This window comes from Nannospalax galili, unplaced genomic scaffold (assembly GCF_000622305.1).
Source record: "Nannospalax galili isolate Female #2095 unplaced genomic scaffold, S.galili_v1.0 scaffold430, whole genome shotgun sequence".
Classification (NCBI taxonomy): domain Eukaryota; kingdom Metazoa; phylum Chordata; class Mammalia; order Rodentia; family Spalacidae; genus Nannospalax; species Nannospalax galili.
The window spans coordinates 797,643-824,831 of NW_008328607.1; the positions used below are offsets into that span (position 1 = coordinate 797,643).

General features: G+C 42.3%; 1 long non-coding RNA gene across 1 annotated transcript in view; it reads right to left on the reverse strand.

Moving 5' to 3' along the window:
- Positions 1-808: 808 nt before the first annotated feature.
- LOC115069323 overlaps positions 809-27,189 on the reverse strand; it is a 35,666-nt gene continuing 9,285 nt past the window's right edge. The window contains exons 2-3 of the long non-coding RNA XR_003848592.1: positions 1,595-1,863; positions 809-1,516 (exon numbers count right to left, since the gene is read on the reverse strand). This is a non-coding gene — a long non-coding RNA (uncharacterized LOC115069323). The remainder of the gene's footprint in view (positions 1,517-1,594; positions 1,864-27,189) is intronic.

Below are 27,189 nucleotides of genomic sequence, written 5' to 3' on the forward strand. Positions count from 1 at the left end.
TGTATAGACAGATATGTGTATGCACGCATGCACGCATGCACACACGCATGCACACATGCACACATGCATGCACACACGCACTCACACATTCTATTGGCTATTTCTCTGGAGGACACTGACCAATACACCGTGTTTCCCATTTCTTTTCTTTCTTTATCTTTAAATTTTTTGTTGAATTTTTGGATTTTCATATTATTCTATGGTTTTTAGATTCTCTCCCCCATCCTCATCCCCCCTTGCTGCCCCTGTCCAATCTAACATACTCTATTATATATATATTATGTGTATTACATAAATAATAAGGCATATGGAGTCCATTTGTGCCCCAAATGTCCTTCAGTGTGTGCCCATCCACTGGCATCTGATGAACCTACTAAGAGTCACATCCTTGAAAGACACTGACTCTCCCCCACTCAGCAGCCATCAGTTGCCAATAGTTGTTCTCGTAGAAACAGGGTTCTGTATTAGTTACTCTTCTATTGATATGATAAAACGCCATGACCAAGGGAACTTATAAAAGGAAAAGTTTATTTAGCTTACAATTCCAAAACGGCAAGAGTCCATCATGGCAGGAAGTGGCTGGAGTCAGAGCAGAAGCTAAGTGCTCACATCTTCAAGCAGGCACCAGGAAGCAGTGAGTGACTGGAGATCCAACAAGGCTTAAGAGCTCTTTAAGCCCCCAGTGATGTGCTTCCTCTAGCATGGCCACACCTTCTAAGACCTCCCAAAACAGCTCCACCAACTGGGGACAAAATGTCCAAATACTTGGAGCCTATAGGGAACATTCTCATTCAAATGTCCACAGGTTTCTTACCCACTTCTCCATGTCTGTGCTGAGATTTTGTCTGGTTCAAGTTTGCATGGGACTTGTGAGTTCATATGCATAACTGACCACCTGTCTTCTTCTTATTTCTTAAAGAAAGAACATCAGTTGTCATTGAGATGGAACCAACTTAAAGAAAGACAGATTATCAATGGACTGACAGAAGGACAAGCAGACTAAATAACACATGAGTTCATTTTCCCATCTATACCAGTTTAACAGGAGCCAATAAACCTTTTGCTTAAACTTGGATTTCTGATATCAGAAAACAAACTCCTAACACAAATTTAATTTTTTCTTATTCAGATTCAGTGGTAAAAGATACGTGCAGCAATTATATTCATTTATAAGAAATATCACAGTAATTTCCATGTAAAAATGAGTCCCAAGTCCTTGCAGTCTGTTCAGTCTACATGTGATTTATGTTTTTTACATGATACTGCGTTTCAAAAATTTAAAAGGAGTTTTCCTGTACATTTTATTTGACCTTGGAGTTTATTTGGGGACAGCTTTGTCTGTCCTGTATGAAGTGTTGCTACCAAATCCTCTACTAGCTAATGGTGCTGCTGAGGAACTGGAACATTGGTGTGTCTGCCTGGTGGGGGCCTTCATGTTTGTGCCTTCAGTATTCCCAGCTGCAAATGTTAGTTTCCCAAAAGTACGATGAAGGCGAGCTTCGCGATCCAATTTCCACTGTGAGTTACAAGACTAAGAATCATTATTTTCATTTAATATTTTCATTCCTTGTTAGAATGAGATCTTGCTCTTTACCTGAAATGTTGTTGATTTGTTATGAATGGATCTGCCTTCCCTGTGGCTATGTTGTTCATTCTGCTTATGATGTACGGAGTTCCCCACTCAATATTCCAGCCATGGTGTTCAGTAACGATGTGGGCACTCTTCACATCAGCTCACTGTAGGGAGGACATTGCTTTCCCATAGGACTAACAAAAGGAAAGGCTTCAAATTGCTTATGACTATTTATTAGAAGCAAATCTTCAAACACAGCAAAACAAAGCAACCAGAACTATTCTTCTTTCCTATGGAGAAGGAACAAGAACAACGCATCATCTCCTTGCATTCAAAGACAAAAGAGTCGAACTTCAAAACACTTCTCAATTTAAAATTTCCTGTTTATTTACACCCATTATAATGCAATTACTTGTGACTTGTTTAGCATCTGCTATAAAAGAAATTAAATTAACCAAAACACAACAAAATGAATGCATTTAATAAAGCAAAGAAAAAGTCTCACCAGCCTTCCTGTGTTGCAAATTGTTAGAAGAATTCCAGTGGTCAGCTGTATGAGTTCGTTTTACCACATTCTAAAATACGATTCTATAATAAAATTCGTTGGAAACATTGGGGTAATTTTTAATACTAAGCCATCTAGATGGATCTTGGATTTTCAAAACCTGGATTACGTTGGCATATTTTGTTTCCAACCTGGAATCTAAACTGCCCTTGCTTTTTCCCCAAGAGCATCATGTGCATATGGGGCCATTTGAATTATTATTATTCCCTGGGCAGAGAATCCAGCAAGCACATTGCATCTGGGTCGTAGTTTTCCATAGAGCAGAAAATGGTCACATTTCAAGTTATTACATGAAGCATTTCAAGTTATTTCAGCCCATGTTATAAGAAAGCAATGCCATCCATACACAGCCGTCGTCCTTAATGTCCTCACTGGTCCTGTGCTTGCCTTCCTGTCTCACAGTGTGCCCATTCAGTTCTTCACTGTGTTAGCCCTCTCTCAATTACAACATGAGTACCTTGTAGGAACAACAGCCCACAAAATTTAGTGTCCTTTTCACCCCATCCAGGGTTTCACCACACTGAGAATTAAGCACGTCAGACGCAGGCCATTTCTCCACTGGCAGGTCTCTCACTTCACTGTGGAATGATTGATAACCTTGGATTTTCACGAATTTAAGAGTATACCTAAGATACTGTGTCACACGCGTTGTCACGAGCTTTTTAGTTCTGACTCAAAGGCCAAAACCATTCTGTGTTAAGAGAAAACTGTATCTGGGCGTGGTGGTGCACGCCTTTAATCCCAGCACTTGGGAGGCAGAGGCAGGTAGATCTTTGTGAGTTCGAAGCCAGCCTGGTCTACATAGTGAGTTCCAGGACAGCTGGGGCTACAGTGAGGCCCTGTCTCAAAGAGACAAAAAAAAAAAGAGAGAAATTGTGACACAATTTCATAGACGGAAGAACTGAAAGTTGACCAGAAACTTCATCAGCATCTGAATTCCATCTAGAGGCAGATATTTTGCAAGCAGCCCACAAAAGAACCAATAAAATAACATACCATTTTCACTCATGCACTAATGAGAGTTTCCCGACTATCTGAACATTGAAAATGAAGAGTCAATGAGAGTCACATTTAAGAATTCTGCTAACTCAGCAGTGGGACTTTTCCAAACCGTTGTGGGTGGCCAAATGACTGTTCCATCAAAGCCAGGAACTACCCTGGAACGGCTCCACAAAACAGAAAGGAGAGATGGAAAGTTTAATTAAAACGAGCTCCTTGGAGCTAGATCACTCTTGTTGTTTAATTAAATTGTAGACACCTCAGATAACTAAATATCTAAGTGATATATCTTATTTCTCAGGCACTTTTTGATTTTGATCTTTTCCCCACACAAAGTTCACAGCCAGCCAGATCGGATGTGTCTTTCCTCTCCCTAGGGAGAGTACTCAGCATTCTACAGTCTCATTTACTAGTCCCTTCCCAGATCTTCAGGGGTGATAGGACATGACATTTTTCCCATTGCCCTTTCAGGAGACTTCTTTCTAGACCTTCAGCCCATTGGAAATGACATCAAGATCTAAACTTTCAAAGGTCATGGAATCAACTGTGCCCATATATAGCCTGGATCATTTTGGAGATGCAGAAAGGTAGACCTGCTCTTAATATATTACCATTCTTACCAACAGGATTCTGAAGCAGGCTGAATCTGAAATACTAGGCTGCCTTCTGGATTTAGCAGAGCCATGAGAAGTGTCTCCACCATCTAGGAGCTAAAATGCAGTTATGGTGAGGACTTCCCTATCACCTTCGCTCTTTGGCCTTGTCTGTGGGTGCTCATGGACAATCCTAGGCCAGTGCAGGAGAAGGAAGGGATCTTGCAACCAATTACCTGCAATCTTTCTTTTTTTTCTCCCAGTTGATCCCCTCTGAATTGAAATGCACTCTACCAACCTGAAACCAAATATCCTGTTCTAGCTTGTTCTCTGTGATCTACCCTCAAATCCCTTCCATTTAACCCATCCTCAGAGAGTAAGGGTAGTCTATGGGCATAAATGAATAAGGTGACTGGTGAGCTACTAAAAGACTCAAAATATCCCAAAGAATATTTCCCTTGGGTCTGCCTCAATATTTATGTACTTTCAATACTGAAATGCCCTTTGGGGGCTGGAGAGATAGCTAAGTGGTTAAGAACACTGGCTGTTCTTGCAGAAGACCCAGGTTCAAATCCCAGCACCCACATGGCAGCTAACAACTGTCTGTAACTCCAGTTCCAGGAGATCTGGCTGATCTGCAGGCATTGCATGACATGGGTGCACTTACATACATGCAGGCAATGTACACATACACATAAAATAAAAATAATAAATTTAAAAACAATTTTTAAAGAGAAAAAGAAAGAAATGCCCTTTGGAAGAAGAGAAGATAAAATTTCTCGGGGCATTCAAGGTGAAGTTCAAATGTGTGACTTGGAAAAGAACTCATTCACCCAGGAAATACTCACTGACACTTTACCAGGGTTATTCACTTTCTCATAAAAGACTGAGGTGTACTGGACTGAGATACAGATTCAACCACAGGATTCAAGAGCCAATGAATAGATGAAGAAAATGTGATGTATGTACAGTGGAATACTATTCCGCTTTAAGAAAGAAGCCTGCCATTTATAATAACATGCATGAATCTAGAAGACATTCTAAGAAGTACAATAAACCAGGAGCTGTGAGAAAAACACAATGCTAATTTCACTTAGCATGCCCCTACTTATATGCGGGATCTAACAAAGATGAATTCATGGAAGTAGAAAGCAAACAATAGTAATCAAAAGCCGGAGAAGCAGTGGATGGGAAGGGAAAGTAGGGGGAGTTGCTGATCAGCATTCAAAGTTACAGATGGACAGAAGGAATACGTTTTGAGGTCTGATGCACAACAGCTTGACTCTCATCAGTAACAATGTACTACACATTTCAAAATAACTGAGATGCCAAGTTCTCACCATAAACATATGACAGGTAAGTGAGGTGGTGGGTGTGCTAATTAGCCTTATTTAAGGAATCCACATTGTAAACCTATATCAAACATCACATTGTATCCCACAAGTGTATACTTTTGGCTAGTCAATCAAAGTAATACTGATAAGGGATGAGGAGATGGCTTAGTGAGTAAGAGTGCTTACTTTGCTAGCATAAGAACCTGAGTTTGAATCCCCAGTATCCTATTTTTTAAAAAGCTAGGCACGGCTGCATGTGCCTGAAATTCCAGCATTTTGGAGTAGAGACTGGTGGATCCCAAGTGCTCACTAATGAGCCAAGCTAGCCCTAAAAGTAGGTTTCTAGCTCAGTGAGAGACTCTGCCTCAAGGGAATAAGGCAGAGAGTGGTAGAGGACGACATCATGTGTCTTTATGTACACATAAGGTCATGTGCACCCATGCACTCACAATGCATGCACCATACACGCCATACCACAGCTCCCCCACACACTTATTATTATTTTCATAGTAATTCTATTTATGATCTGGGAAATTTTAGCACAGCTGGGAAAGATGAGAATAGCGGTCTCATGGCACAAGAAGAACTTTAGAGTTCATTTCAACCATGTTCAAAAATAGAAAATGAGATTCTCTCCATTTTTCTTGTGTGTGGAGGGTGTGTGTTTGTGAGTATGTGAGCAGGTGTGCATGCACAAGTGGGGGCAGGGCAGAGAACAAGCTCAGAATATCATTCCTCAAGAGCTGTCCACCTTGTTTTTTTTTAAGACAGGGTCTCTCAGGCTAGGTATGGTGGTGCGTGCTTCTAGTCCCAACTTGGGAAGCAGAGACAGATGGGTTGCTGTGAGATTGAAGCTACCCTGGGATGGTCTACATAGTGAGTTCCAGGCCAGCTGGGGTTACATACTGAGTTTCAACACAAAAACAAAAACAAAAAGACAGGATCTCTCATTGGTTTGGAACTTGCAAATTAGTCTCAGCTAGCTGGCCAATGATTCCCAAGCATCTGATGTCTCTGCCTCCCCAATGCTGGGATTATAGGTGTGTACCACCATGCCTGGATTTTTACGAGGGTGCTTCAGAGGCAATACAGATTCTAATGCTTATAAGGCCAATGCTTTACCCACTAAGCTGTTGTTCCAGCCCCTCTCTGTAATGAAGTAAACATTTACATTTGAAGTAGCATAGAATCCAACCATGGGTCTTTTATTCCTTGTCATGTGCTCTTTCTATTTTATGATTTTGGAAAGAATAGCATAGCTTCAAGAGACCAGGATCTGGTATTAGCCATACACAGGGAAGAAGCAGGCACACTGAGCTGCAGACAGTGGGGAGAATGGGAGACAGAGTCAGAGACATCTACCTACTAAAGCCCAGATTGTTTCTCTAACACCAACAGACTTCATGACTTTGGTGAGAGAGCTAAGGAGAGGGAGGTAGTAGCATACTTCCCTAAGGCACAGTCCTGAGGGAATGAGAAATGAAGACAGTATCTGGGAAAGAACATAAGAATGAGAGACACTTGAAGAAGTCAGACTTGGGAGATCCAGTGGTGGCCTGACAAAGTGATGCTAAAAGTGCCTAAATAAGACCCCGAGTAACTTCAGATGAGTTTTTAATTCCACATGTTGGCCTATGACAGGTCCCATAATAGCTATATAATAGAGGCTTGTTTTGATGATGTTGGGATCCAATTAAATGCCAGACTGAACATAGACTTGGGTAAAATCCTACCTGAATTTTGTTTTTGATTTTTCTTGAGACACAATCTTGATATGTAGTTCAGGATTACTTCAAACGTAACCCTCCTGCTTCAGTCCCCCAATTATTTGGATTATAGGTGTATGCTACCATACCTGGCTTCTACCCTGATTATTTTGTTACTGTAAAACAAATTGTGATCCATTTCCTCTTATGGACATCTAAGATCTCTCTCAGTGTTCCTATGAAGTAGGCAGCAGTAGACACCTCAATTTTAGAGAGAAAAAACTTTTTAAAAAGTGATATCAAAATAGTTAAACAACCTAACCAAGAACAAAGACGGACCAACATACAGAAGTCACAAATATTAAGCCCTTAAATCTAAGATCCTGTTCATGGCTAAGCCATGCTTTTAAGTGGAGTGACAGAAGTTCTAGGGTTACTATGATTTGTGTTGTAAAATTAAGTTTCTAAAGTATTTTTGGAACTTCTGAACTAAAGGGCATCTTATAATTCAATTTACTTTCTCAGTAGTCCATTAAACGTATGTACTGTCTTCCTGTCTGTTTGCCACTTTTTGTCCAGCTCTGTCAGCTCCTCTGTCCTCTCAAACATCCAAGTACTGTCCCTTCAGAGCATGGCTTGAGAGAGAAGGGGTTACTACCCCATGATTTTACTCATCAACTGTATACCTAGGATCCCCAAACTTCAGTCTCCAGTCTTATTTCTTTCCCCAGCTCTGGCTTCACATCCATCTTTGTATCTAGTAGCCCTATGTGGATGGCAGGTAGGCCTCACAAATTTAACACATTCTAGAAAGTATTCCTGATTCCCCATTCGGCCTCCATTCCAACCCACTCCTTCTCTCTATTCTCCCTCTCAATGAGTGACCCCTCTGCTCATCCACTTGGTACCGTCCTGAAAATCTTTCTTGGGTGTTATTTTTGCTCCCACATTGTGGTGGTTTGAATGAGAAGTGGCCCCATGAGCTCAAGTATTTGAACACTTGGTGGCACTGTTTGGAGAAGTTGTTGGAACCTTCAGGAGATGTGGCCTTGCTGGAAGAAGCACATCCCTGGGGGTGTGGGGGGGGGTGAGAGTTGAGAGTTCATAGCCTTGCCCTACTTCCAATTTCTCTCTCTGTTTCCTACACTTGCTTGAAGATGTGAGCTCTCAGGTCTCTGGTCTGACTGCTTCCTGTCATGATGGACTCTTATACTTCTTGAGACACAAGCCCAAATAAACTTTCTTCTATAAGTTGCCTTGGTCATGGTATTTTATCACAGAAACAGAAAAGTAACTAATATGCACACCCACAGTCAGCCTGTCATCAAATGATCAGTTCTGTCTTCAAAAGGCATTCACCATCATGACCACTTTCATCACCTCCACCTACCTGCCCGGCCCAAATTTCTATCATCTTCCAGCAGGGTTCACCTATTTAGGGCCTCGGGTTGTAATCAGTCACCCAATATAGTGAGGTACCTCTCTCCCCAAAGCTTCCAATAACCTCCACCAAACCTCAGCTCTTGTTTTATTCTTGCCTTCCTGGTTTCATCTCACATATTAGTCATAACTTGTCTGTGCCATGGACACTTCAGTCCTCAGTAAAATTCATGGATCCCCTCTCCAAAGAAAATTAATCTTTTAAAAGAGTTTTGACGTGTACATGTACAGTGGGGGTGCAAGTGCTCATGTCTACACATGCATTTGGAAGGCAGAGCTTGACACTGGGTAGCTCCCTCAATTGCTCTCTACCTTATAACCTTATATATTGAGACACAGTAGCTCCCTGAACCCAGAGCTTTCCAGTTTAGTCCGGATAGCCAGCTTGCTGCTGCTGTCTCTACTTCCCATGCCCTAGGATTACCGGCTGGCCACCAAGCCCACCTGTCATTTATGTGGCTACGAGGAATCCAAAGTCCCAGCCCTGAGGAAAGCAAAGCAATGGCTTTGCTTTCTGAACTATCTCCTCTGCCCCTCCAAAGAATATTTTTTAAAGCATAAAATAAAATGTATATGATTACAAATGATATAGTTACAACAAATAATATTGGATAATATTAAGAGATGTGATAATCCTTGTGATTCTTCAGTACATTAAATAACAGGATCTAACAGCAACTCTAATCACTACCATCATTTCAAAGTCCTGGTGTGCACAAGTGACATTTCCAGAAATCAGTAACACATGTCCTATGAGATGTAAGTGTCTGGTTTTGATTGGTGTGAGAGTCCCAGATGCTGTTCTTATTGCTTCAGTTTTTCCAGTCATTTCTACAGGAAGTACTAAATTTCAGTTAGCTGATAGTGATAATAGAGATACGGTCTCTTCTCATTCAAGTTCAGAGACCCCCTTGATTCACTTTTGGATCCTAACTTAAGGGCCTCTACTTAACATTCCAAGCTCGTTTCCACCACTGGAGACATACTTGCTATTCCCCACCTGGATGGCCCCCTACCCTCCCTAGCTCTCTGTCTAGCTTGATCGCCTTGCTGAAGATTCTGTCCAAAGGTTGCCTTTCCAGAGAGTCTTCCCTCCACCCCTTCCCGAAGGCAACACCCATTCATGCCATGTTTCTTCCCTTTGTTCAGCCTCATCTCTTTACCTCACTTACTACACTTTCAAGTCATATTCTTGTTTGTTTACCTGTTTCCTGGCTTTCTAAAGGTACGTCCACCGTCTGCCCTGCTCTCCAAGCTCCCGAAGCCTGGGTCCAGAACCGGGTCTGGCACCAGAAGCCATTAGGGGACATTCATAGGATGGACCAAGGGCAGCAAAATGGTGAACACAAATGATACTCTCCGGTACATGCAGGTATCTCTTTTGGGAAGAGATGTTTTGTTCCTGACTTCAGTAAAATGCAACTTGTTTCTGTAGGTTTTCAGGTTTTTTTTTTTTTTTTTCAAAAATAGGACTAACAGGAAGCCATTACATCTATTATATTGTTATAAATAAGGTTTGTGACACAGCTTGAGCATGCGCCTGAATGCTAAGTGGATTAAATGTGAGTGTCTCAGGAACAGTCTAACTCATTACAATTAGGAAATGCTTTGTTTGACTCATCCCAATAAAGTATAACAAATGACTTATAAAAAGAGTTTCTTTTCTGCCCCTTTGAGATAGATACTGTCTCCCTGGGTAGCTTAAGCTGACTTCAAACTTAGAATCCTCCTGCTTCAGTCTTCCAAGTGAAACTTGACTGCTATTTTTTCTTCAATGTACTCTTACTAATTTGAATTTGACCAACCCCAGTAAAGGCACTTTCATTGAATTAGCCTACTTTACTCAAAATAACATAAACAAAGCAAATAACAGAAGCAAACACAACGGTTTATCACATTATGCAAGATATGGTTTAATACAGAGAAGCTGTTTGGAGGGCAGTGTGGGGTTTCATGGTGATGCCCCATTAATATTGAATATATGGCTCTAGAAGTCAGAAGAAATGGCTGGCTTTCTTAAACATGTGATGCTGGACCAAGGGTAGCAGTGAGCTCTCCCAGCTAGAAGATGTACAATGAAAGAAGGAGCCAAAGTACCTCCTGAGGAGCCCACGGAAGAGGAAGAAGTCATGAGACACCTCGAGTCAGTACAGAGCTGTTCAAATGCCTACTTTAGTATAAATTAACATGCTAGGTGCCTAAGATATACTGATTCCTGACTACTTCATGAAGGAGAGAGAGAGAGAGAGAGAGAGAGAGAGAATATGCTATGAATTTTAAAAAGAGAATTAAATCTAACACAAAACTAACCAACAACAGCAGAAAATGTTAATCATTTCTATTCATAAATTATCTTACAAAAAACTAACACCTAAATGGAAGAGTTGGCAAAATACAATGCTTAATAAAGAAAGCCAGAGAGAAAACACTAGGGCAAACCTCAAGTGAGTACAGGAATAACTCAGAGTCTAAAAGGGAAAGCTTAAAAAAAAAGAAAAGCTTATTAAATGCCAACCATTGATGCTTCCCTGTGATACCAAAAGACTGTTGACCTTCACAGGGCAGCTGTGTTAAGAAACATAAACGAAACATTTTAAAATTCAAACCACTATATTTTGAACAGAAAAGTGAAACAAAGTGAAACAAAAATAATGCAATTCAGAAACAAACTGGTAATTGCAAAACATGGAATAAGTGTAATCACTTAGTCTCATTCAAGCACATTGACTGGTCATCAGTGGCAAATAAACAGGTTATGAATGATACTGCTAAACGTCCAGGAGCACAGATCTAGGGAGAACAATACTTAGTCTAGACAGTGAACTGGCTGGAAAATGTTTTCAAACTTTTCTGCTAAACAAAGTGTTTGCATTTAATTCAGTTCACGTTGATGGAATCTGTTTAGAGTCTCAGGGTGCTGCCCACTGACCTTCTCCTTGCCCTAGGCAGCCACCACCTTCCCCCACACTTGCCCCAGACAGCCTCAAAACACAGGAGTCTATGCAGTAAGTTGGCAAACCACTAGTTTAAAGAAGACACCATGGGTCTGACACACACAGCATTCATTCATTCCTAACACTTACTTAAGTGATTTGATCCAACGTAAATGTATCTGTTTATTAGCCAGACATGCTTTAAGCAGAAGAATGTCAGACTCCAGTTTCTTTGTTCACCTCAGCTGCCCTGTACAGGCGCATTCTAGGCTCCCTTTGAGCCTGCAACAACTGGAGCAGAGATGGGAAGAAAAAGAGGACTATCTGGTGGGCTTCTTGCTGCCCCCTTTTTCAGAAAAGCTAGGTGGGACCTGGAGGGCTCTGGGAAGGCAGTAAAGATTATGCTTTAGGACCTCCAGGAGATCCCAATTAGAGTGTCATCAACCCACCTGCTGGGAATCAGTTACTTCACAAAAACATCTGAAAGGCTCCTGGAACCTCACAGCTTGCATATAAAAGAATCAATAGAGGTTCTCGCCATCCTAAAAGTTCATATGACATGATCAATAACATGCTGAGATGCCAAAAAGAACTGAACTTTTAAAACTATCTATATACTAAAAGTCAATTTCCCACCAACCACGGCAGAAGGAATTATCTGTTATAGAGATTAATACAACAGTTATGATAACGTAAGGAGTAATTAATAAGGATGTAGCCCTCTACTCCCCCACCCAAAGTAGTGGCATGCATTTAGAGGAGTATGTCAGGATAAGGCAATAAAACTTTTTTCTGAGTTTTATGCCTATTAAGTCTCAACTTTACATAGTTTAAAATATTATATGATTTATTTTCCTGCTCTAAGAAAACATTCATCTTTGTGCCTGTCTTTGTACTTGGCATTTTGTGACTTGTTTCTTTGTTTTTGAGACTGGGTCTTACTATGTATTTCGGGCTAACCTGGAACTCGCTATGTAGCCCAGACTGACCTCAAACTTGTGATCCTTCTACCTCAGCCTCACAAGCGCTGTAGTGCTGGGATTATAGGATGGTACCACCATGCCCAGTTATGTATTACTATTATTTTTGTGTGTATGTACAGTGTTGGGGGTCATATCTGCAGCCTAGCACTTCGAGGCAAGCACTCGACTGTTGAGCCACGTCCCAGCCCTCTTCTTACTTTTTATTTTTAAACAACATCTCACTAATTTGTACACGCTGGACTTAAAGTCACTATGTAACCCAGGAAAGCCTTGAATTTTCTACCCTCCAGTCTCAGCCTCCCAAGTAACTCTGAACACAGACCTGTACCACCAGGCCCAGCTTATTCTTTTTATTGCATCAAAAATCATAAGCCGCAGGCCCTGTGAAGCCTGCAGTCTACCATAGCAACCCACAGGGCAGGCCACAGTGTGTTCTCTGGTGCTGTTCTGCTCTGCTAGATCTTACAGCAGTCACATGTAGAGCTGATGGGGGCAGCATTAAGAATCAAGAGACAGGAAACAAGTTTCAGACTCCATTCATGGCAAAGATCAAGTCATGCTCCCTTCCCCTCAATTCAACTAGACCCTGTAATATCCACCTATCTCCGTGAACTTGGAAGAAGACTGAAAGTGTAATAGCAGCCCTATCTTTTATCTAAGCTAAGGGGTTCGACTGTGACATTAATCATCAATAGCTGAGGTAGACATACAAGACCCTGATTTGACTGAAGAACAGAAAAGCCTTCCGGGAAAGAACCTACCCTAATCAAAGCAATAACTAGACTGTCAAACATTCTTATCACTGAGGAAATGAAAAGTAGGAGTATTGCAGAGTATTTGTCACTGTCTTTGGTTTTATTTGTGAACAAAATATTCACTGTTAGTCACTCACCCCTCATATAAGACTCTTCTGAGTCCATTCAAAGAAAAGGTCATATCCCTGAGGATCTAAGGAAGCAGCTTCCCAAAGGACATGTGTAAGTTACAGAGTACTTGACCCAAGAGAGTACAACACACAAGAACCTGGGTGTAGAGAAGGCTCCTGTGCCAGGAGCATGGGAAGTGGCAGTCGGGAGGCTGTGGGGTGCTGGGATTAGAACTCAGAGAACAAGGCTTGTGCCAGGAGCATGGGAAGTGGCAGTCGGGAGGCTGTGGGGTGCTGGGATTGCAGAATTCTGTCAGCGGGGCTCCTAAATTGTGCTGTGTGTCACCTATCCAGCTATACTCTGTCCCCATATCCCTACTTGAGAGTATTACATCCTGAGTCCTATCCTAAGTCCCAGGAAAGGGAAGGGTGGAGGTTCTGGACAGCCCTCTGGCCTGACCATGGCCTTTTCCTCTCCCAGGACTGTTTTTTTTTTTTTTTTTTTCAAAAGAGTTCCCAAAACGATGTTGATGACTTTTCCAGATGCCCTGCAACGAGACAGAGCTGCAAACACTGGGAAAACTCAAGTGAATTCTCATGCACATTGGAAAGGTTATACATGACAGCCAGAAATTAGGGAATTGTGAGGGAGACTGAAAATCCTTAGCTAATTTAGGAAGAGGACAGGCTGGAATTCTCCAGTCTCTTGCTTCTCTGACGAGAACTGCTACTGCTAAAAAGAACATGCACCGGAGCTGGAGAGATGGCTCAGTGGTTAAGAACACTGACTGTTCTGGCAGAAGACCCAGGTTTGAACCCCAGGACCCACATGGCAGCTAACAACTGTCTGTAACTCCAGTTCCAGGGGATCCGATAGTCTCTTTCATCCTCCGCGGGCATTGCACGACACGGGTGCACTTACCTACATGCAGGCAACAAACGCACATGCATAAAATAAAAATAATAAATAAAATATTTAAAAATTTTTTAAAATAAAATAAAAAGAATATGCACCGAAACATACTGGAGTCTCTTCAAGATGGTGGCCTTCAGAGACCAGGGGTCTCCAGGGGAGAAACTGAGAGGAACAGTCTAAAACAGTACTCCCAGGAGACAGGGAAGCCAGATTCCATGTAGGAGAGGATGCAGCAAACCACACCGTCCTCAGGCACAAGCAGGCTCATTGACCTCCGTTGAAGCAACGCAACAATATGGCAAAAGTGGCTCTAAGGCTTGCTATGTCCATGGCAAAGAAACAGGTTTGATATGGATGTAAAGATACTAATGTGTTTTGAGCTTTTCTTCTACATCCTGCTCACATGCTATGCTCTGACTGGGGTTTCCTCCCATACACAGGCTACGGATGTTCATCTCCACAGCCCTTGCCCCAGCTGCTCTCCTGTGCACTCTTCTGTGAAGTGTTGTGTCCAAGGAGGAACTGACACCAAAGAGACCAACAAGCTGTTGTTTAGACCATTGGATGGGGGGCTTTGTAGACACACATGTGCCAAGGCTAAGGTGATGGCTCAGTCAGTAAAGAATAAGGCCCTGAGCTTTATCCCGAAAACATACATGAAAAACCAGGGGAATCACAGCAGTGGGGAGATGGAGACAGATCTCTGGGTGCATAGGCCAGCCAGGTCTAGCCTAATTGGTAAGCCCAAGGTCCCAGAGAGATCCTATCCCAAAAAGCAAGGTGAATGGCTCCATGTGAACAACACTGAAGATTGTTCTATGGCTTCCACATGCATGTATACACATGTACATGTGCACCTGGACATACACATCACACACACAACAAATAAACAAAACAAACCACCCGTGTCTGGCTCCCACCCCAGACCAAATAATTCAGTAATGAATCAATAAAACACTGGTACTTGTTAAAAGCTGATGCAGGTCAAAGCATCCTCCAATTCAAGAGTTAAATCAGCAATTCCCAAACCACTCAAGTTAACATTTTTTTCTAGCTGGGCATGGTGGCTCATGCCTTTAGTCCCAGTACTTGGGAGGCAGAGACAGGCAGACCTCTGTGAATTCAAGGCCAGCCTGGTCTACACAGTGAGTTCCAGATCAGCTGTGGCTGCTGGAAGACCCTGTCTCAAAAAGACCAAAAAAAAAAAAAAAAAAAATTCTTTTTTCTGAATGTCAACTCTTTAGGCGCCTTCAAATCCTAGATATATTTGTGGGGAAAACATTTAAAAATGTCCAGTGACTAGATTTCAATTTGAATTAATTAATCAGAATTTTGGGGGGGTGGAGCCAGGACTCAGTTTAAAAAATTCTCAGATACTTCAAAAATTGAGTCAAACTGAGAACCAATGAGTTAAATAATAATAATCTAACCCATATAGTAGGATTTGGGGATAGGAGTAATGCACTTGAAAGATAAGAGTGTCTTCTAAGCCAGGCATAAGAAATCAACAGAGTTTGGCCAGCATCTGGGTAGTGGTATTAACAAATCTAAAGATAGAATGTGTCAAACAAAATGGGATGTCTACATGGAACACAAAAAGTGGGGGTTAGAGAGGAAGGGCTGGCTGACGTGGGGATTCATGAGTGACCTCACGGGAACATCTCGTTCTATCTGTTTGGCAGGTTCGTCCCTAGAGGAGAAAGGAAGGCAGAAGCTTGAGAAACTTTGACACCCTTTGACATTAAAAACCCTCCTTCTGACATCCCCTGCCCTGGCTGTGTGCTTCCAGCTGCATCCTCATTACCATTTGCCTTCCTATTTAGTTTCCTACAGGGAAAGAACATGTTAGTCAAGGTGACACAAGAGTCCACTCTGCTTAAAAGTTATCTCCCACTGCAAATTAATATATTGTCATTTGGCTTTAAGTGACAGTCTCTTGAGAACTGGAGTGACACAAATCTGTCCCTGGGAAACTGAGTCACTCTAGCACTTAGATAAAGTCCAGTTTCCAAGCTTGCAGATCAGTTTCACCAAAGTGGCACCATCTCTAGAATGCTAGGACTTGGTACAGAGCACTTTTCTTAGAGGTCTCCACGAGGTTGGGAACTTCCAGTAAACAGGAGCCCGTGTTCTATTCTGCATACTACCAGCTTAGCGCTAGAACTTACAGGCAAGAATGACCATCTCTCTTTCAAGGACGGGACTCTTGTTGGTTAAACAGGCTCCAGTCAATGGACCCACTCTGAAGGACATTTGGGGTCACAAAGTAGACTCCATAGGCCCTATTATATAGAGAGAGTACATTAAAGTGGGCGGGGACTTAAGGTGAGATACAAATAGGGGAGGGGATCCAAATACCATCAAGTTAGATTGTATGAAAAATCACAAAATTCTATTTTAAATTTTTTAAAAAAAGAATGATGGTCTAAATATCCACACCCCTGTCAGTGGTGTTTCCCTTTCTACACAGTCCCAGCCCAAGTGCTGGGGCCCCTATGAGGCCAAGACTAATCTTATAGTCATGAGGTCATAGGAATTCAGGGGACCCTGGAAAGGGAATGATATGTCTGGATCAGAAGACAGCACTAGTTTGATACACTAACCTTGTGCCAGTCAGTACAGGAAGTATTTCTGATATTTTTAAGGACAAATAGATACAGCCATAATAGTGTACAACAGCTGAATATTGGCTGGTTTTAGGCAATAAGTATTTATTAATCAATGCATCTGCTCTGCTACAAGACACTCAAGACTGCTTCCCTGGTTTCTTGACATCACACCCATGCTGGGTAGACCATGCACAGTTGACTTGTCTTTACACACCCTGGGCATTGGTTCTGACAGCCATGAGGGGTAGGAGGGAGAGGGTATGGCTTCTTTGAAGGAGGGAACTGCTTTAGTTTTCACTTAAAAAGAAGGGACAAAAGCCTGGTGTGGTGGTGCACGCCTTTAATCCCAGCACTTGGGAGGCAGAGGTAGGCAGATCTCTGTGAGTTCAAGGCCAGCCTGGTCTACATAGTGAGTTCTAGGACAGCTGGGGCTATAGAGAGTCCCTGTCTCAAAAAGACCAAAAAAAAAAAAAAAAAAAAAAGGTACAAAAACGTGTGCCTCCACAAAATTGCTGTCCTGTACCATACTCTAATATGAAAGTCCAAAACCCACTTGTCTAATACATGTGGCAATGTAGCTTGGTCAGATAAGAATAAATTTCTGATGTGTTTTAAAGGGGTGGGGGTTGTTTCTGTCATGACTCCACAACCAAACAACAGTTTCAGAGCTGCCTCTTTAGCATCTGCCACTGACTCACCCCTGAATTTGACAAATGATTGAGGAGAGATGTGAGCCGGAGAGAGCACTGAAGAACATGGCTGGCCTGTCATTCTGATGGTGACTTAGCTCCTCAAGGTGTGTCAAAGAGATGTGTGACTGATAAAATGGCAAGATCTAAAGAGTCCCTTATGGTAAGGTGTGGTGACATGAAATATGATATGCATACACGGGGCTAGAGAGATGGCTCAGCAGTTAAGAGCACTGAATGCTCTTGCAGAGGACGCGGGTTCTATTCCCAGCACCCACATGGCAGCTACAAACCGTCCTTAACTCCAGTTCCAGGGGAATCCGAAGCCCTCTCCTGACTTCCGCAGCATTGCATGACACAGGTGCACTCACATACATGCAGGCAATATACTCAGACACATAAAATAAAAATAATAAATAAAATGTTAAAAAAAGAAATATGCATACACATCAATTCATAATTCATCTTGCCATCCACAGTTTTGGGCTTTTAGATCATTCCCCATAATTTACTCTCTTCTTGCTCCCCAAGCCATCTCTCAAATTTTAGTGAAATATGTGTCATCATGCTGCTAAGAAATATGATCTAAAGATGGTTTTAGAAGTTGGTGCTTCCCTCTTAAAATAGTTTGTATTCTCGCTAATACAAAAATTATTCCATAACATCTGGGTAGATATGGTTAGAAAGAGGTTACCCACTAATGATAAGAATGTCTAAACAGATGGATGGGTGCTCATCATGTTATAGGACCAAAATACATCTAGAGCAACCCTGTAGATGGGCTGCCACAGCAAACATTTGTTTCTAAGTTACTATTTTGGTGTCATCTTCCAGGCATTGCAGACAGCTCTTGACTGAGGTAGAACAGAAAGAATTTCATTCCCCCAAAGGAAAAATCTATTATGTCTTGTGAGTCCCCAGTGAAAACATCATGTGAACTCCGGGCTGCCAGCAGACCCTCATGCCAGCTGGTTCAATGGGCAGAAGTGAGAATGTTGATAAACACCCTAATGAAAGGAAGTCGTTGGGTAGTAATTAACATATGCCATCAGTATCTGTCCCTTTGGCCAGACAGGCAGAAACCATACATACAAATGAGTGTCTGCCAGGACCACATGGGGAGTGGAGGGGGACAGCATCATTGTGAGTGGTGGGTGGAGTCAGCAGCTTTAAATCACGAGGCCATTAGCAACAAACCAGGGAAGACTTTCACATTCCACAACAATGAACAATTGTGTAATGTAATCTTTTTAATTTAGTAAACATTTTTCACCCACTTACTTTTCTTTCATTTTAAAACATGCTACTTTGTTTTTAGGTTTTTTTGTTTTTGGTTTTTTTTTTTCCAGACAGCGTCTCACTGGTTCTAGCCCATGCTAGCCCAGAGCGCTCAATTCTCCTGCCTCAGCTTCCTGAGTGTTGGGACTGCAGATGTGGGCAGGTTATCATATCCAGCTTTAGTTTAGATGTTTTGTTTTGAGAGAGAGAGAGAGAGAGAGAGAGAGAGAGAGAGAGAGAGAGGAGACTACAACTTAGGTCCCCCCTTTTTTTTTAAAGACAGGGTCTCATGTATCACAGGCTGGCCTTGAAATCAATATGTAGCCAAGGATGACCTTGAACTTCTACTCCTTCTACCTTCATCTCCCAAGGGCTGAGATCCTAAGCATACAGCTCTAACTACGCAGTGCTGAGGACTGAACCTAAAGCTTTCTGTATGTCAGACAGACAAGCTCTCTGCTAACTGAGCTCCCTCCCAGGCTGAGCTTTCTGGTTTATAAACCATTATTCCTAATATCTCCAGAGATAGATGTCCACTGCTAGCCATATTTCTCAAGCTTTAATTCTCCTTTAGGTAACAGGGAGAAAAACAATGAAACTCCAACTTGAGCAGAACCCATTTAAGAGTCAACAGACACATATGAAGAGGAAAGATGACGCTATCCCCACTGAGGAGCAATGGCAACAGCAGCTGAGTACACCAGGCTCTTCTCAGCACTTTGCTCCGGTGGGGCCAGAGGTGACCAACTCATTGTCTTTGTCCATTTTCTGTTGATATTACTGAATTCTATAGACTAGGTAACTTATCAAGAATCAAGTTGTATTTAGAGCCCCTAAAATAGAAGATCTAGAGGCAGGGAGATTCAAGAAGACAGCACCAACATCTGTCCAGCATCTGGTGGGGGCCTTCTTGCTGGTAGGGATGCTGCATGGCCCTGAGGCATAGGACATCACATGGTTAGACAGAGCAAGGAAGCTTGCTGGCTGGACTTCACTTTCTTCCTTTTCTTTCTTTTTTTTTTTTTTTTGTAAATGAAGTCACTAATGCAATCATGGGACCCCTCCATGACAGCATCTAATCTTAATGCCTCCCAAGAACCCACTTCCAAATAATGTTCATATATGACTTTTGTGATTGAGTTTCCAACATAGGAAATTTGGAAGACACAGTCAAATCACAGTGCTTTCATGCCACATGGGCAGGGGCAGATCCCAAAAAGGACAGTGTTCTACTTTGTGGCTCACTGACTGCCCCTGTCTCCAGGTCTCTGAGGTCCCTGTGTGTTTACTGCAATCTTGATAGGCTTCTGTCAAGGAAAACTTCTCTTTATTTTAATGATTTGCTATTACTGATTTCATTGCACATATACATTTGTTACAATGAACTGAAGAAACATAGAAATATACAGAGGAGGCTGGAGAGATACCTCAGTGGTTAAGAGCACTGGCTGCTCTTGCAGAAGACCTGGGTTCAAATCCCAACATTCACATAGTGGCTAACAATCATCTGTAACTCAGTTCTAGGAGATTGGATGCCCTCTTCTGGTCTCCTCAGACGTTGCATGATAAGGATGCACTTACATATATGCAGGTATAATACACACATGAAATAAATATAAAATTCCTTTAGAAGTTATTACTGTTAATAGTTTAATGCACATTTATTACTGTTAATAGTTTAATGTACATTTTCTTCCAGAATATAGCACATATGCTACATGTAAATACATTTATTAATATTTTAGTAGCATGTGTTATATATATTACATTTCTATGTGTATTTATGCAATGTACAGTTATATTTACATGCAGGTGTGTTTGTCAAGTTTTTCCAGTAGCATCTGTACCGTTCCATATACATTGTTTTATCATCTGCTTTCCACACTGAAGTATATATTATGCACATTTTTTCCCAATGGTATAGCCTGTTACAGGTATGGCTAGTGTGTTGGTCCATTTTTCATAGCTGTGACAAAACATGAGAAAACAACTTAAGGGAGAAGGACTTATTTTTAGTCCACGGACAGTAGGTCTCATCACTTTGGGCATGAACTGAGAACGAAACATCATGGAGAGTATGAGACGGAGCAATGCTGTTCAGCTCCTGGCAGCCCGGAAGTAGAGAGAGTGGTAGAGGGAGGGGCTGGGGCTGAGGTATATCCTTGAGAGTCCTGGTAACCTACTCCTCCAACTAGGCCCACCACCTAACACCCAGGTCACCTAAAAATTCGTGATGGATTAATCCTTCCATGATGCTAACACCCTCCTGATCCAATCACCTCTCAAGATCACCCTTAGCTGGGACCAAGCCTTCAACAAAAAGGGAGCCTTTGGGGGGACATTTCATATCCATACCACAGTAGATATACACCAACCTATCTGAGTGCCCAAGTGATAAACAGGTGTTTTCAATTCTTGATTTTTATAAACTTAAATTAGTATTAGATAACTTAATTCTTCTCTCCTACCTCCTGGCTCCATGTTCAGTTACATAAATGTACTACTATATCTTGATCCTAGGGTAAACTATAGGGATACAGCAATCTTTTTTGTTGGTAGTTTTGTTTTGTTTTGTTTGTTTGTTTGAGACAGGATCTCTCAACTGGCCCAGAACTCTCTATATAGACTAGGCTGGTCCCAATCTCACAGAGATCCACCTGCCTCTGCCTCCTGAGTGCTGCAACACCATACCCGGCTATAATGGCTGTTTTTAAAAGATAGTTATTGTGACAGTGTCAGTTTGATTGGATTTAGGATCACCATGGAAACATCTCTGAGTGTGTCTATGGCAGTGTTTCCAGAAAGGTTTAACTGAGTAAGGAAGACTGACCCTGAATTTGGGCAGCACTATCTCACAGGCTGAGGTCTCGACTAAATAAAAAGAACATGAACTGACCCCTTCCCTTTTCCTGACTATAGATGCCATGTGGCCAGCTGCCTCCCACTCCTGCCACTGTCTTTTCCCAGCTATGATCATCCTTGTCCCCTCAGTCTGTGGACTCAAACAAACCTTTCTTTTATTTTCAGATATTTGATCACAACAACGAACAAAGTAACTCATGTAGTAACTGGAGCTGAGCTGTCATTTCAGTGGGATATAAAGGCAGTAACCAATGTACTTCTATTTAGCATAATGGCAATAGAAATTAGGAAGGAGACTGATGAGACAGAGATGGATAATGAAGAGGCAAGGAGGGTGGTTGGGAAGGGCCCCTGCACAGAGGCCTGAATGAAGTAAAGCGAGAGCAATGCACAGATGGGAGCAAGAGCCTCCAGGAAGATGAGCACTGGACTGTCCACTGAGGCTAGGGTGCCCAAGTGCAGGGCAAAAAACAGACTGGTGTCACCATATCAACATGAGTAAGAAGGAGGAATGCGAGGCTGAGTAGGATCCAGGGCCAGATCACATGGCACTTTGTATATTTTAGAAATTTTTTCTGAATGTGATCAGATATGAGGGAAGTGACTGATCAGCTTCACAATTAAAATCCCAGTTTTACAGATGGGAAATCTGAGGTTCAGAGAGAAAAGTAAATGGCCTGATGTCCCAGAGCAGCTTGGGCTCAGGTCATGCCATCATGGTGGACTCTGTACTCCTGGCCATTCAGTTTCACACAGTTGCACATTGGTACAGCCAACACCCACATCATCAAATCTAGACCAAAGCAGCCAACACAACTGAGTGCGTACAGTAAACAACTCTGCCTTAAATAAAGCCAGTCGCTGTGCCCACCACTGCAGTCTCTCTTGACTGCTGAGCTCCAGGACTTCTTCCTGCCTTATGTTTCCCATGTCATTTGACTTTCATATCTGATACCAGCCCCTGGAATAATTTCTTGGTTTCTAGCCCCAGTCTGCTCTTTCTCATCAATCACATGAAATATAGAGAATGGCAAGGTGCTAGGTGTGACATTAGAACATTTACAGTCAAGACCTGGCTCTGCTGCTTGTAGCTCTTCGGCTTTGGACAAAAAGTCACTTCGCTTCCCTTAGCTTCAGTGTTATCTACCAAACTTTGACAGTCATAACACTACCTTATTAGGTGTTTGGAAGAGTGTGTGACACCAGCAGGGAGCTCTGTGAGGTGGCTAAGATGACAAGGGCTCTTCAAAGTGAGAGATGATATGCTCTTTCCAACTGTCTTCAGTGCTACCATCTCTGATGCTGGGCTAGCTGTCTGCTCTACTCTCCCCAAGCTTCTAAGCCCTCTTTCCAACTACACACCTTACAGTATTGAGCATTTCCAGTTGGCCACCGCGGGATAATCAGGTGAACGAGTACTTAAAGGAGAAGATGAAGAGGTTTTACTAGGAAGGCCAGCTACACATCTCTTTTTATTTCATTCGAAATGATTCTAATGACCACTTAATACCACATCCTCTTTCTAAAGTTATATCAAGCTCTCAATTTATAGAAAAATGGTTTCTTTACAGAACTATAGAAAACAGGAAACAACATTGTGTTGGGGGTATAGCTAAGTTGGTAGAGTGATTATATATTTGCATATCATACATAATGCCCTGGGTTCAATTACTAGCATCCAATAAACTGGATATGGTGGTTTACCTGTAATTCTAGCACTTGGGAGGTAGAGGAAGGAGGATCAGAAATTCAAGGCCAGCCTGGGTTATTTGAGACCCACTTCTCCAATTTTTTTTTTCTTTTTACATGAAGGTTACAAAAACTCAGTCCAGAATGTCCCTTCAGTCTCACTTAGTTCCCCCTAATGGCCAACACCTTACATAATTTGCCAACACCTTTTATAACCATGATACAGTTAACTAAATCAAGAAATTAACAGGGCCTAGAGAGATGGTTCAGCAGTTAAGAGCACTGGCCGGTCTTGCAAAGGACCCAGGTTCAGTTCCCAGCACATACATGGTAGCTAGCCACCACCAAAAACTCCAGTTCCAGGAGATCTAACACCCTCTTCTGGCCTCCATGGGCATTCCATGTCATGGGTGCACATACACACATGCAGGCAAAACACTCTTACACATAAAATAAAAATAAATTATAAAAAATTTTAAAGAAATTAACATTGATATACTACAGTTAACTAAACTATAGGTTTTCATTTCTATGGGATTTTCTCAACATTTTCAGTGGTAGCCTTTTCAATTCTAGCACCACTGACACATTCCCTTAATTGGTCTATTGCCTTAATTTCCTCCAATCTGCTAGTTTCTTAGTCTTTCCTCAGATTTTTGTGATCTTGAGAGTTGGGTTCTTTTAATATTGAGAGTTTCAAAAAATACAAACCAGGCATGCTGTAGATTGTCTTTCAGTGTGGAATTTTGTGATTAGGTTTGTCTCTTGGTTAGTTTGAGGTACTAGATTTGGGGGAAGACTACCAGAAGTAAGATGCTTAACTCTAGGGATGCTCATACCAATCATTTGGTCAACATACTTTTCTCTAACATACTTTTCTCCTTAGATTTTCACTCACTAATTTTTAAAAATATTTGTTACATTAAGTTTATATGTATGAGTGTTTTGCCTGTACTTATTTATGTAAGTGTTCCATGTATGTGCAATGCCCTCAGAGGCCAGAAGAGGACATTCCAGATCCCCTGAAACTGGAATTATGGACAGTTATTAGCTGCCATGTAGGTGCTGGGAACTGAACCCAGGTCCTCTGCAAGAGCAGCCAATACTCGTAACTGCTGAGCCATCTATCCAGCCCTCACTATTTTTACATTCATAATTAGTTCTTGCCTTCTGCAATGATTGCTGTGCTATTCTAACATTTCTAGTGACTCTTCCATTCCTTCCTCATTCATTAATTTGGATTATTCTGAAGGATTTATTGTTTGTCTTTCATGTATCACTTACATCACTGTATCAGGGATATTTTGTTCCTGGCATTACAGTCCAATATCACCATTATTCTTTTTTGTAACCCAAAATGTACCAGCATTCTCTGTTGGAAGCTCTTGAGGTTGGCAGTTTAAAGATTCCCAGAGATTTTGACAAGTGGAAACTGCCTGTGGTTGTGATTTAAGAAAATCAGAACTTATTTTGGGTTCTAACTCATTTGCTTTGGGAATTTGGAGAAATAATTGAATATTTTTTTAAATTTTACTTTGCCTCTTTTTAACAGTTGCCTCCCAACTGCTTTGATTGTACATCATATCTGGAAGAAAAAAAAAAAAGGCTGGGCATGCTAGCTCAAAAAATGCTGACCTCCACCTGAACCTGATGGTCTTATAAGAACTTATTGCTGAAGACACCACACACACTGGTCACACGACATGAAGAAATAAGTTGATACTGACCAGGAAGCTTCCTTCCTGCTGGCTAGCTCTCTACATAGGCTACCAGAGGAAACATCTTACCCAGCTGTGATCCCTGTGAACTACAAGATGTACCCATGGGTGCAATAGTGGCATGAGTAAAATGGGTAACCAACTGCTTTCTGATTGGATTTAAGGTCCACTCCACAGCAGGAACCACATGCCTGGTACTATGAATCTGGCCAAGAACCCATGGTTCAAGAGCTCACAGGCTCCAGAGGTGAACCTACTACTATTATTCTTCTAAATGGCATAGTATCAAGCTGCCCTCTAAATTTGAATCTTTCTACCCATAGAACAGTGCAGCCCTCGGACCTCAGAGAAGTTTCTTTGTGCAACGGACAGTGGTTAAAACAGAAACTCACAACTGATTAAAGCACAGAGAATAAATGTCTGTGGAGTGGTAGACTACAAATGGATGTTTATATCACATATCTCCAAGGCTCAGGGACCATCACAGAAGAGGGAGCAGAAAGATTGTAAGAGCCAGAAGTAGGCGAGAACTTCAAAGTGAAGCAGTGTCTTCTGGAGATGACAGGGCAGCACAAGTTCTGCCCAAGATTAAGCCAGTCAACAATCAAGCATGGAGGGAGAAGGGGTTTGCCAGTCCCCAGCCCTGACTGAGGAACTATGGGTAGCTGATTGCTTCTGAGGGAGGGAGAGTCCGTTTTCTTTAATGGTGTGGCCCCTGGTAGGTTGACCATGCTCCAGTGAATGGCTCCACACCCAGGAATATATGGACCACATAAGTCAGACTCTAAGTATTATTAAATGAAAAAAAAAAAAAAGAGGACGCAAAAAGAGGGAGATAGGGAGGTGGGGGTGGACCTGGAAGGAGTTAGGGAGAGGAATAGGGGTAAATATAATCAAAATACAGTGTATGAAATTCTCATAGAATTAATAAAAATAATTTTTAAGCTCTCTGACCTACAGGCCTCTCTCCCAGGTAAGCCGATCCCCCCACCCCAGCCTTGACTTCCCCAGACTCATTCACCCTCCCATCTCCCCCACCCGTCTCTCCTCCTAGCCTAGGCCCTGTCCCATTCCTTGCCTTGGTGCCCCAGACACCAGGGGAACCACCACTTCTTCCTGACCATTTACATCCAGACCAACCCAATTCCTTCTTGGGTCCCCAGGAGCCCATTGGGCCTGGCCCCACCCTCACTTCCCTCTGCTTTCCTGGGCCTCCACGACCTGCAGGCCTCTCTCCAGGATAAGTTGTTCACCCCCCCCAACCCCTCCACCTCCATACTCCCCAATACCTTGACTCCCCCAGCCTCATTCACCCTCCCATCTAATCTGCCCGTCTCTCCTCCTAACCTAGGACCTGTCCCAATCCTTGTCTTGGCACCCCAGGCACTGGGAGAACCACCACTGCTTCTTGATCCTTTATCCAGACCAAACCAGTTCTTCAGTGCAGTCCCCAGGAGCCCTTGGGGCCACTTCCCATCCCTATCTCCCTTTGCATCTCTGGGTGGCACAGCCACCAGCTGCCCTAGACCAGCATCTTTCCTGGCCCTGATCCCAGGCCAGTCCAACCCCCAAATTCCTGAGGCCAAAGTCTTTCGTGGAGGGATCCAGACCTTAGGAGAAAGCCTGAGAGCATCTGATCCTCATCTGACTTGGGCCTCTGTGGGGAACTCCTAAAGACAAAAGCAATCTGGCCACTCTAATATGAAATCAAAAGAGACACCTGAAGCTTAGAAGAACCAGCTTTTCATGTCCAAAAAGTAAACCACAAAGATACATAAAGTTTACAAAAAGAAGCAGACCTAAACTTGAACACTTGAGTCTCACACAAGAATCAGAAACTACAAAAGAAATTCACATGTCAAAATCACAGAGAAAAAACAACAACATGAAAAACCAAAATAACATATCCCCACCAAATACCAATAGTCCTCTAGAGGAGTACAATGAGAACCCCCTAGAGGTAATGTAGGACACGGAACTCAAAAGAACAATTATAAACATGATAAAAGAGTTCAGTGAATTTAAAGAACACACAAAGAAATCAAAGAAATGAAGGAAGATAGGGATAAATTTCTGAATGAATGAATTCAGAAAAGAGCTAGAAATATTGAAGACTACTGTCCTAGTTTGTTTGTTCATTGCTGTGACAAAACACTCTGACCAATACCAATTTGGGGAAGAAAGGGTTTATTTGTCTCAAATCTCACAGGTCACAGTATCACAAGGCAGGAACTCAGGGCAGGAATGTGGAGGCAGGAGCTGGAGCAAAGGCCATGAAAGAACACTGCTTACTGGCTTGCTCCCCTGGCCCCTGCTCAGCTTTCTCTCTTATCCAACACAGGCCCACCTGCCCAGGGCCCTCCCACATCACTCATCAAGAAGATGCCCCTCAGACATGGCCACAGGCCAGTCCAATAGAAGCAATTCCCCTACTGAG